The 10,000-nt window shown below is 42.7% G+C and overlaps 16 non-coding genes and 2 pseudogenes across 16 annotated transcripts in view; 9 read left to right on the top strand and 9 right to left on the bottom strand.

Moving 5' to 3' along the window:
- Positions 1-122: 122 nt before the first annotated feature.
- On the bottom strand, positions 123-241 carry LOC141755282 (5S ribosomal RNA). Its single transcript, XR_012590989.1, has one exon. It is a non-coding gene; the product is annotated as a 5S ribosomal RNA (ribosomal RNA).
- Positions 242-837: 596 nt separating this feature from the next.
- LOC141755281 (5S ribosomal RNA) lies at positions 838-956 on the top strand. Its single transcript, XR_012590988.1, has one exon. It is a non-coding gene; the product is annotated as a 5S ribosomal RNA (ribosomal RNA).
- Positions 957-1,273: 317 nt separating this feature from the next.
- Positions 1,274-1,392, bottom strand: LOC141755280 (5S ribosomal RNA). Its single transcript, XR_012590987.1, has one exon. It is a non-coding gene; the product is annotated as a 5S ribosomal RNA (ribosomal RNA).
- A 596-nt stretch (positions 1,393-1,988) lies between these two features.
- Positions 1,989-2,107, top strand: LOC141755279 (5S ribosomal RNA). Its single transcript, XR_012590986.1, has one exon. It is a non-coding gene; the product is annotated as a 5S ribosomal RNA (ribosomal RNA).
- A 298-nt stretch (positions 2,108-2,405) lies between these two features.
- On the bottom strand, positions 2,406-2,524 carry LOC141755496 (5S ribosomal RNA). The gene has a single exon (XR_012591197.1). It is a non-coding gene; the product is annotated as a 5S ribosomal RNA (ribosomal RNA).
- Positions 2,525-3,132: 608 nt separating this feature from the next.
- On the top strand, positions 3,133-3,251 carry LOC141755278 (5S ribosomal RNA). Its single transcript, XR_012590985.1, has one exon. It is a non-coding gene; the product is annotated as a 5S ribosomal RNA (ribosomal RNA).
- A 298-nt stretch (positions 3,252-3,549) lies between these two features.
- LOC141755379 (5S ribosomal RNA) lies at positions 3,550-3,668 on the bottom strand. The gene has a single exon (XR_012591083.1). It is a non-coding gene; the product is annotated as a 5S ribosomal RNA (ribosomal RNA).
- A 596-nt stretch (positions 3,669-4,264) lies between these two features.
- LOC141755615 (5S ribosomal RNA) lies at positions 4,265-4,395 on the top strand (annotated as a pseudogene).
- A 317-nt stretch (positions 4,396-4,712) lies between these two features.
- LOC141755277 (5S ribosomal RNA) lies at positions 4,713-4,831 on the bottom strand. Its single transcript, XR_012590984.1, has one exon. It is a non-coding gene; the product is annotated as a 5S ribosomal RNA (ribosomal RNA).
- Positions 4,832-5,427: 596 nt separating this feature from the next.
- On the top strand, positions 5,428-5,546 carry LOC141755561 (5S ribosomal RNA). The gene has a single exon (XR_012591257.1). It is a non-coding gene; the product is annotated as a 5S ribosomal RNA (ribosomal RNA).
- Positions 5,547-5,844: 298 nt separating this feature from the next.
- Positions 5,845-5,963, bottom strand: LOC141755495 (5S ribosomal RNA). The gene has a single exon (XR_012591196.1). It is a non-coding gene; the product is annotated as a 5S ribosomal RNA (ribosomal RNA).
- A 608-nt stretch (positions 5,964-6,571) lies between these two features.
- LOC141755276 (5S ribosomal RNA) lies at positions 6,572-6,690 on the top strand. The gene has a single exon (XR_012590983.1). It is a non-coding gene; the product is annotated as a 5S ribosomal RNA (ribosomal RNA).
- Positions 6,691-6,988: 298 nt separating this feature from the next.
- LOC141755378 (5S ribosomal RNA) lies at positions 6,989-7,107 on the bottom strand. The gene has a single exon (XR_012591082.1). It is a non-coding gene; the product is annotated as a 5S ribosomal RNA (ribosomal RNA).
- Positions 7,108-7,703: 596 nt separating this feature from the next.
- LOC141755614 (5S ribosomal RNA) lies at positions 7,704-7,834 on the top strand (annotated as a pseudogene).
- Positions 7,835-8,151: 317 nt separating this feature from the next.
- On the bottom strand, positions 8,152-8,270 carry LOC141755274 (5S ribosomal RNA). The gene has a single exon (XR_012590981.1). It is a non-coding gene; the product is annotated as a 5S ribosomal RNA (ribosomal RNA).
- A 596-nt stretch (positions 8,271-8,866) lies between these two features.
- Positions 8,867-8,985, top strand: LOC141755273 (5S ribosomal RNA). Its single transcript, XR_012590980.1, has one exon. It is a non-coding gene; the product is annotated as a 5S ribosomal RNA (ribosomal RNA).
- Positions 8,986-9,283: 298 nt separating this feature from the next.
- Positions 9,284-9,402, bottom strand: LOC141755272 (5S ribosomal RNA). Its single transcript, XR_012590979.1, has one exon. It is a non-coding gene; the product is annotated as a 5S ribosomal RNA (ribosomal RNA).
- Positions 9,403-9,998: 596 nt separating this feature from the next.
- Positions 9,999-10,000, top strand: part of LOC141755271 (5S ribosomal RNA) — a 119-nt gene continuing 117 nt past the window's right edge. The window contains exon 1 of the ribosomal RNA XR_012590978.1: positions 9,999-10,000. This exon is cut by the window's right edge and continues 117 nt beyond it. This is a non-coding gene — a ribosomal RNA (5S ribosomal RNA).

Genomic DNA, 10,000 nt, shown 5'->3' with positions numbered 1-10,000 from the left:
AGCTGATCAATTTCACTCAGAAAAATTTTGTAGGAGCGAGGAATGATGAAATTCAACATCCAGAGACAAGCTGCTCTGGTTTTCAAAGTCTCCACCGTGCTGTTTGGAAAGAGAAGTGAAAAAGCTTACAGCACCTGGTATTCCCAGGCGGTCTCCCATCCAAGTACTGACCAGGCCCGACCCTGCTTAGCTTCCGAGATCAGACGAGATCGGGCGTGTTCAGGGTGGTATGGCCGTAAGCAACAGCACTGGTGACAAAACGGCCCTTTATAGATGTCTATCACTGCCGCCGTGAACGCCTGTGTGCATTTCTGCTCATAGGGACATTAGCATATTTACAGAACTTCTGGGCAAGGAGCTCTGATTACAGTGACACAGTTTCCCCACATGAATGATAAACACTATCTACGACAGAGGTGAGATTGTAACTACGCTGCTTGAATGCAGGTTTGAGGTGCTTTTTTCTATTTTATGCTACTTTATACTTTATTTTACAGGGATAGATTGGAGTTTTTACTCCACTACGTTTGTGATTGTTATTGCGACTTTGTACATTTAGATTTGACATTTAAAACGTGATTGTTTCAGAAAATATGGCGCAGCATGATACTTGAAAATGCTGCTTACACAGCAATACTGCAGTGCTAATAATCCAATAATAGTTTTAGCCTGTAACAATGTAACACTGACAGAGTTTCTTACAAAGGCCATTTTTGTCATTATAGTGAGAATATCTGTTTGTGTTCCTGACAATCTGCAGCTGCTACCTGTATGGGCAGAATACCAAAACGTTGTGTTACAGCATCTTTAAATGGCCTTTTTGTTGCTGCAAATGTTGCTTACGGCCATACCACCCTGAACACGCCCGATCTCGTCTGATCTCGGAAGCTAAGCAGGGTCGGGCCTGGTCAGTACTTGGATGGGAGACCGCCTGGGAATACCAGGTGCTGTAAGCTTTTTCACTTCTCTTTTACAAACAGCAGAGGGCGCTGCTGCTTCTTCGATGGACACTGGCAGGCACTGATGAAAATCAATAGAATGGTGTACACACAATGTCAATGCTTTACAAAGATTTTTTAAAGAGCAGATCACGAGTTACAAGTTTATATCATTATATCATAAACTAATTAGAAGCTGATCAATTTCACTCAGAAAAATTTTGTAGGAGCGAGGAATGATGAAATTCAACATCCAGAGACAAGCTGCTCTGGTTTTCAAAGTCTCCACCGGAGAAGCAGCGGCGCCCCGTGCTGTTTGGAAAGAGAAGTGAAAAAGCTTACAGCACCTGGTATTCCCAGGCGGTCTCCCATCCAAGTACTGACCAGGCCCGACCCTGCTTAGCTTCCGAGATCAGACGAGATCGGGCGTGTTCAGGGTGGTATGGCCGTAAGCAACAGCACTGGTGACAAAACGGCCCTTTATAGATGTCTATCACTGCCGCCGTGAACGCCTGTGTGCATTTCTGCTCATAGGGACATTAGCATATTTACAGAACTTCTGGGCAAGGAGCTCTGATTACAGTGACACAGTTTCCCCACATGAATGATAAACACTATCTACGACAGAGGTGAGATTGTAACTACGCTGCTTGAATGCAGGTTTGAGGTGCTTTTTTCTATTTTATGCTACTTTATACTTTATTTTACAGGGATAGATTGGAGTTTTTACTCCACTACGTTTGTGATTGTTATTGCGACTTTGTACATTTAGATTTGACATTTAAAACGTGATTGTTTCAGAAAATATGGCGCAGCATGATACTTGAAAATGCTGCTTACACAGCAATACTGCAGTGATAATAATCCAATAATAGTTTTAGCCTGTAACAATGTAACACTGACAGAGTTTCTTACAAAGGCCATTTTTGTCATTATAGTGAGAATATCTGTTTGTGTTCCTGACAATCTGCAGCTGCTACCTGTATGGGCAGAATACCAAAACGTTGTGTTACAGCATCTTTAAATGGCCTTTTTGTTGCTGCTAATGTTGCTTACGGCCATACCACCCTGAACACGCCCGATCTCGTCTGATCTCGGAAGCTAAGCAGGGTCGGGCCTGGTCAGTACTTGGATGGGAGACCGCCTGGGAATACCAGGTGCTGTAAGCTTTTTCACTTCTCTTTTACAAACAGCAGAGGGTGCTGCTGCTTCTTCGATGGACACTGGCAGGCACTGATGAAAATCAATAGAATGGTGTACACACAATGTCAATGCTTTACAAAGATTTTTTAAAGAGCAGATCACGAGTTACAAGTGTATATCATTATATCATAAACTAATTAGAAGCTGATCAATTTCACTCAGAAAAATTTTGTAGGAGCGAGGAATGATGAAATTCAACATCCAGAGACAAGCTGCTCTGGTTTTCAAAGTCTCCACCGTGCTGTTTGGAAAGAGAAGTGAAAAAGCTTACAGCACCTGGTATTCCCAGGCGGTCTCCCATCCAAGTACTGACCAGGCCCGACCCTGCTTAGCTTCGGAGATCAGACGAGATCGGGCGTGTTCAGGGTGGTATGGCCGTAAGCAACAGCACTGGTGACAAAACGGCCCTTTATAGATGTCTATCACTGCCGCCGTGAACGCCTGTGTGCATTTCTGCTCATAGGGACATTAGCATATTTACAGAACTTCTGGGCAAGGAGCTCTGATTACAGTGACACAGTTTCCCCACATGAATGATAAACACTATCTACGACAGAGGTGAGATTGTAACTACGCTGCTTGAATGCAGGTTTGAGGTGCTTTTTTCTATTTTATGCTACTTTATACTTTATTTTACAGGGATAGATTGGAGTTTTTACTCCACTACGTTTGTGATTGTTATTGCGACTTTGTACATTTAGATTTGACATTTAAAACGTGATTGTTTCAGAAAATATGGCGCAGCATGATACTTGAAAATGCTGCTTACACAGCAATACTGCAGTGATAATAATCCAATAATAGTTTTAGCCTGTAACAATGTAACACTGACAGAGTTTCTTACAAAGGCCATTTTTGTCATTATAGTGAGAATATCTGTTTGTGTTCCTGACAATCTGCAGCTGCTACCTGTATGGGCAGAATACCAAAACGTTGTGTTACAGCATCTTTAAATGGCCTTTTTGTTGCTGCAAATGTTCCTGCAAAAGTTGCTTACGGCCATACCACCCTGAACACGCCCGATCTCGTCTGATCTCGGAAGCTAAGCAGGGTCGGGCCTGGTCAGTACTTGGATGGGAGACCGCCTGGGAATACCAGGTGCTGTAAGCTTTTTCACTTCTCTTTTACAAACAGCAGAGGGCGCTGCTGCTTCTTCGATGGACACTGGCAGGCACTGATGAAAATCAATAGAATGGTGTACACACAATGTCAATGCTTTACAAAGATTTTTTAAAGAGCAGATCACGAGTTACAAGTGTATATCATTATATCATAAACTAATTAGAAGCTGATCAATTTCACTCAGAAAAATTTTGTAGGAGCGAGGAATGATGAAATTCAACATCCAGAGACAAGCTGCTCTGGTTTTCAAAGTCTCCACCGTGCTGTTTGGAAAGAGAAGTGAAAAAGCTTACAGCACCTGGTATTCCCAGGCGGTCTCCCATCCAAGTACTGACCAGGCCCGACCCTGCTTAGCTTCCGAGATCAGACGAGATCGGGCATGTTCAGGGTGGTATGGCCGTAAGCAACAGCACTGGTGACAAAACGGCCCTTTATAGATGTCTATCACTGCCGCCGTGAACGCCTGTGTGCATTTCTGCTCATAGGGACATTAGCATATTTACAGAACTTCTGGGCAAGGAGCTCTGATTACAGTGACACAGTTTCCCCACATGAATGATAAACACTATCTACGACAGAGGTGAGATTGTAACTACGCTGCTTGAATGCAGGTTTGAGGTGCTTTTTTCTATTTTATGCTACTTTATACTTTATTTTACAGGGATAGATTGGAGTTTTTACTCCACTACGTTTGTGATTGTTATTGCGACTTTGTACATTTAGATTTGACATTTAAAACGTGATTGTTTCAGAAAATATGGCGCAGCATGATACTTGAAAATGCTGCTTACACAGCAATACTGCAGTGATAATAATCCAATAATAGTTTTAGCCTGTAACAATGTAACACTGACAGAGTTTCTTACGAAGGCCATTTTTGTCATTATAGTGAGAATATCTGTTTGTGTTCCTGACAATCTGCAGCTGCTACCTGTATGGGCAGAATACCAAAACGTTGTGTTACAGCATCTTTAAATGGCCTTTTTGTTGCTGCAAATGTTGCTTACGGCCATACCATCCTGAACACGCCCGATCTCGTCTGATCTCGGAAGCTAAGCAGGGTCGGGCCTGGTCAGTACTTGGATGGGAGACTGGATGGGAGACCGCCTGGGAATACCAGGTGCTGTAAGCTTTTTCACTTCTCTTTTACAAACAGCAGAGGGCGCTGCTGCTTCTTCGATGGACACTGGCAGGCACTGATGAAAAACAATAGAATGGTGTACACACAATGTCAATGCTTTACAAAGATTTTTTAAAGAGCAGATCACGAGTTACAAGTGTATATCATTATATCATAAACTAATTAGAAGCTGATCAATTTCACTCAGAAAAATTTTGTAGGAGCGAGGAATGATGAAATTCAACATCCAGAGACAAGCTGCTCTGGTTTTCAAAGTCTCCACCGGAGAAGCAGCGGCGCCCCGTGCTGTTTGGAAAGAGAAGTGAAAAAGCTTACAGCACCTGGTATTCCCAGGCGGTCTCCCATCCAAGTACTGACCAGGCCCGACCCTGCTTAGCTTCCGAGATCAGACGAGATCGGGCGTGTTCAGGGTGGTATGGCCGTAAGCAACAGCACTGGTGACAAAACGGCCCTTTATAGATGTCTATCACTGCCGCCGTGAACGCCTGTGTGCATTTCTGCTCATAGGGACATTAGCATATTTACAGAACTTCTGGGCAAGGAGCTCTGATTACAGTGACACAGTTTCCCCACATGAATGATAAACACTATCTACGACAGAGGTGAGATTGTAACTACGCTGCTTGAATGCAGGTTTGAGGTGCTTTTTTCTATTTTATGCTACTTTATACTTTATTTTACAGGGATAGATTGGAGTTTTTACTCCACTACGTTTGTGATTGTTATTGCGACTTTGTACATTTAGATTTGACATTTAAAACGTGATTGTTTCAGAAAATATGGCGCAGCATGATACTTGAAAATGCTGCTTACACAGCAATACTGCAGTGATAATAATCCAATAATAGTTTTAGCCTGTAACAATGTAACACTGACAGAGTTTCTTACAAAGGCCATTTTTGTCATTATAGTGAGAATATCTGTTTGTGTTCCTGACAATCTGCAGCTGCTACCTGTATGGGCAGAATACCAAAACGTTGTGTTACAGCATCTTTAAATGGCCTTTTTGTTGCTGCTAATGTTGCTTACGGCCATACCACCCTGAACACGCCCCATCTCGTCTGATCTCGGAAGCTAAGCAGGGTCGGGCCTGGTCAGTACTTGGATGGGAGACCGCCTGGGAATACCAGGTGCTGTAAGCTTTTTCACTTCTCTTTTACAAACAGCAGAGGGTGCTGCTGCTTCTTCGATGGACACTGGCAGGCACTGATGAAAATCAATAGAATGGTGTACACACAATGTCAATGCTTTACAAAGATTTTTTAAAGAGCAGATCACGAGTTACAAGTGTATATCATTATATCATAAACTAATTAGAAGCTGATCAATTTCACTCAGAAAAATTTTGTAGGAGCGAGGAATGATGAAATTCAACATCCAGAGACAAGCTGCTCTGGTTTTCAAAGTCTCCACCGTGCTGTTTGGAAAGAGAAGTGAAAAAGCTTACAGCACCTGGTATTCCCAGGCGGTCTCCCATCCAAGTACTGACCAGGCCCGACCCTGCTTAGCTTCGGAGATCAGACGAGATCGGGCGTGTTCAGGGTGGTATGGCCGTAAGCAACAGCACTGGTGACAAAACGGCCCTTTATAGATGTCTATCACTGCCGCCGTGAACGCCTGTGTGCATTTCTGCTCATAGGGACATTAGCATATTTACAGAACTTCTGGGCAAGGAGCTCTGATTACAGTGACACAGTTTCCCCACATGAATGATAAACACTATCTACGACAGAGGTGAGATTGTAACTACGCTGCTTGAATGCAGGTTTGAGGTGCTTTTTTCTATTTTATGCTACTTTATACTTTATTTTACAGGGATAGATTGGAGTTTTTACTCCACTACGTTTGTGATTGTTATTGCGACTTTGTACATTTAGATTTGACATTTAAAACGTGATTGTTTCAGAAAATATGGCGCAGCATGATACTTGAAAATGCTGCTTACACAGCAATACTGCAGTGATAATAATCCAATAATAGTTTTAGCCTGTAACAATGTAACACTGACAGAGTTTCTTACAAAGGCCATTTTTGTCATTATAGTGAGAATATCTGTTTGTGTTCCTGACAATCTGCAGCTGCTACCTGTATGGGCAGAATACCAAAACGTTGTGTTACAGCATCTTTAAATGGCCTTTTTGTTGCTGCAAATGTTCCTGCAAAAGTTGCTTACGGCCATACCACCCTGAACACGCCCGATCTCGTCTGATCTCGGAAGCTAAGCAGGGTCGGGCCTGGTCAGTACTTGGATGGGAGACCGCCTGGGAATACCAGGTGCTGTAAGCTTTTTCACTTCTCTTTTACAAACAGCAGAGGGCACTGCTGCTTCTTCGATGGACACTGGCAGGCACTGATGAAAATCAATAGAATGGTGTACACACAATGTCAATGCTTTACAAAGATTTTTTAAAGAGCAGATCACGAGTTACAAGTGTATATCATTATATCATAAACTAATTAGAAGCTGATCAATTTCACTCAGAAAAATTTTGTAGGAGCGAGGAATGATGAAATTCAACATCCAGAGACAAGCTGCTCTGGTTTTCAAAGTCTCCACCGTGCTGTTTGGAAAGAGAAGTGAAAAAGCTTACAGCACCTGGTATTCCCAGGCGGTCTCCCATCCAAGTACTGACCAGGCCCGACCCTGCTTAGCTTCCGAGATCAGACGAGATCGGGCATGTTCAGGGTGGTATGGCCGTAAGCAACAGCACTGGTGACAAAACGGCCCTTTATAGATGTCTATCACTGCCGCCGTGAACGCCTGTGTGCATTTCTGCTCATAGGGACATTAGCATATTTACAGAACTTCTGGGCAAGGAGCTCTGATTACAGTGACACAGTTTCCCCACATGAATGATAAACACTATCTACGACAGAGGTGAGATTGTAACTACGCTGCTTGAATGCAGGTTTGAGGTGCTTTTTTCTATTTTATGCTACTTTATACTTTATTTTACAGGGATAGATTGGAGTTTTTACTCCACTACGTTTGTGATTGTTATTGCGACTTTGTACATTTAGATTTGACATTTAAAACGTGATTGTTTCAGAAAATATGGCGCAGCATGATACTTGAAAATGCTGCTTACACAGCAATACTGCAGTGATAATAATCCAATAATAGTTTTAGCCTGTAACAATGTAACACTGACAGAGTTTCTTACAAAGGCCATTTTTGTCATTATAGTGAGAATATCTGTTTGTGTTCCTGACAATCTGCAGCTGCTACCTGTATGGGCAGAATACCAAAACGTTGTGTTACAGCATCTTTAAATGGCCTTTTTGTTGCTGCAAATGTTGCTTACGGCCATACCATCCTGAACACGCCCGATCTCGTCTGATCTCGGAAGCTAAGCAGGGTCGGGCCTGGTCAGTACTTGGATGGGAGACTGGATGGGAGACCGCCTGGGAATACCAGGTGCTGTAAGCTTTTTCACTTCTCTTTTACAAACAGCAGAGGGCGCTGCTGCTTCTTCGATGGACACTGGCAGGCACTGATGAAAAACAATAGAATGGTGTACACACAATGTCAATGCTTTACAAAGATTTTTTAAAGAGCAGATCACGAGTTACAAGTGTATATCATTATATCATAAACTAATTAGAAGCTGATCAATTTCACTCAGAAAAATTTTGTAGGAGCGAGGAATGATGAAATTCAACATCCAGAGACAAGCTGCTCTGGTTTTCAAAGTCTCCACCGGAGAAGCAGCGGCGCCCCGTGCTGTTTGGAAAGAGAAGTGAAAAAGCTTACAGCACCTGGTATTCCCAGGCGGTCTCCCATCCAAGTACTGACCAGGCCCGACCCTGCTTAGCTTCCGAGATCAGACGAGATCGGGCGTGTTCAGGGTGGTATGGCCGTAAGCAACAGCACTGGTGACAAAACGGCCCTTTATAGATGTCTATCACTGCCGCCGTGAACGCCTGTGTGCATTTCTGCTCATAGGGACATTAGCATATTTACAGAACTTCTGGGCAAGGAGCTCTGATTACAGTGACACAGTTTCCCCACATGAATGATAAACACTATCTACGACAGAGGTGAGATTGTAACTACGCTGCTTGAATGCAGGTTTGAGGTGCTTTTTTCTATTTTATGCTACTTTATACTTTATTTTACAGGGATAGATTGGAGTTTTTACTCCACTACGTTTGTGATTGTTATTGCGACTTTGTACATTTAGATTTGACATTTAAAACGTGATTGTTTCAGAAAATATGGCGCAGCATGATACTTGAAAATGCTGCTTACACAGCAATACTGCAGTGATAATAATCCAATAATAGTTTTAGCCTGTAACAATGTAACACTGACAGAGTTTCTTACAAAGGCCATTTTTGTCATTATAGTGAGAATATCTGTTTGTGTTCCTGACAATCTGCAGCTGCTACCTGTATGGGCAGAATACCAAAACGTTGTGTTACAGCATCTTTAAATGGCCTTTTTGTTGCTGCAAATGTTGCTTACGGCCATACCACCCTGAACACGCCCGATCTCGTCTGATCTCGGAAGCTAAGCAGGGTCGGGCCTGGTCAGTACTTGGATGGGAGACCGCCTGGGAATACCAGGTGCTGTAAGCTTTTTCACTTCTCTTTTACAAACAGCAGAGGGCGCTGCTGCTTCTTCGATGGACACTGGCAGGCACTGATGAAAATCAATAGAATGGTGTACACACAATGTCAATGCTTTACAAAGATTTTTTAAAGAGCAGATCACGAGTTACAAGTGTATATCATTATATCATAAACTAATTAGAAGCTGATCAATTTCACTCAGAAAAATTTTGTAGGAGCGAGGAATGATGAAATTCAACATCCAGAGACAAGCTGCTCTGGTTTTCAAAGTCTCCACCGTGCTGTTTGGAAAGAGAAGTGAAAAAGCTTACAGCACCTGGTATTCCCAGGCGGTCTCCCATCCAAGTACTGACCAGGCCCGACCCTGCTTAGCTTCCGAGATCAGACGAGATCGGGCGTGTTCAGGGTGGTATGGCCGTAAGCAACAGCACTGGTGACAAAACGGCCCTTTATAGATGTCTATCACTGCCGCCGTGAACGCCTGTGTGCATTTCTGCTCATAGGGACATTAGCATATTTACAGAACTTCTGGGCAAGGAGCTCTGATTACAGTGACACAGTTTCCCCACATGAATGATAAACACTATCTACGACAGAGGTGAGATTGTAACTACGCTGCTTGAATGCAGGTTTGAGGTGCTTTTTTCTATTTTATGCTACTTTATACTTTATTTTACAGGGATAGATTGGAGTTTTTACTCCACTACGTTTGTGATTGTTATTGCGACTTTGTACATTTAGATTTGACATTTAAAACGTGATTGTTTCAGAAAATATGGCGCAGCATGATACTTGAAAATGCTGCTTACACAGCAATACTGCAGTGATAATAATCCAATAATAGTTTTAGACTGTAACAATGTAACACTGACAGAGTTTCTTACCAAGGCCATTTTTGTCATTATAGTGAGAATATCTGTTTGTGTTCCTGACAATCTGCAGCTGCTACCTGTATGGGCAGAATACCAAAACGTTGTGTTACAGCATCTTTAAATGGCCTTTTTGTTGCTGCAAATGTTGC

This window comes from Sebastes fasciatus, chromosome 17 (assembly GCF_043250625.1).
Source record: "Sebastes fasciatus isolate fSebFas1 chromosome 17, fSebFas1.pri, whole genome shotgun sequence".
In the NCBI taxonomy this organism is placed as follows: domain Eukaryota; kingdom Metazoa; phylum Chordata; class Actinopteri; order Perciformes; family Sebastidae; genus Sebastes; species Sebastes fasciatus.
This window is presented reverse-complemented; position numbering and strand designations above follow the sequence as displayed.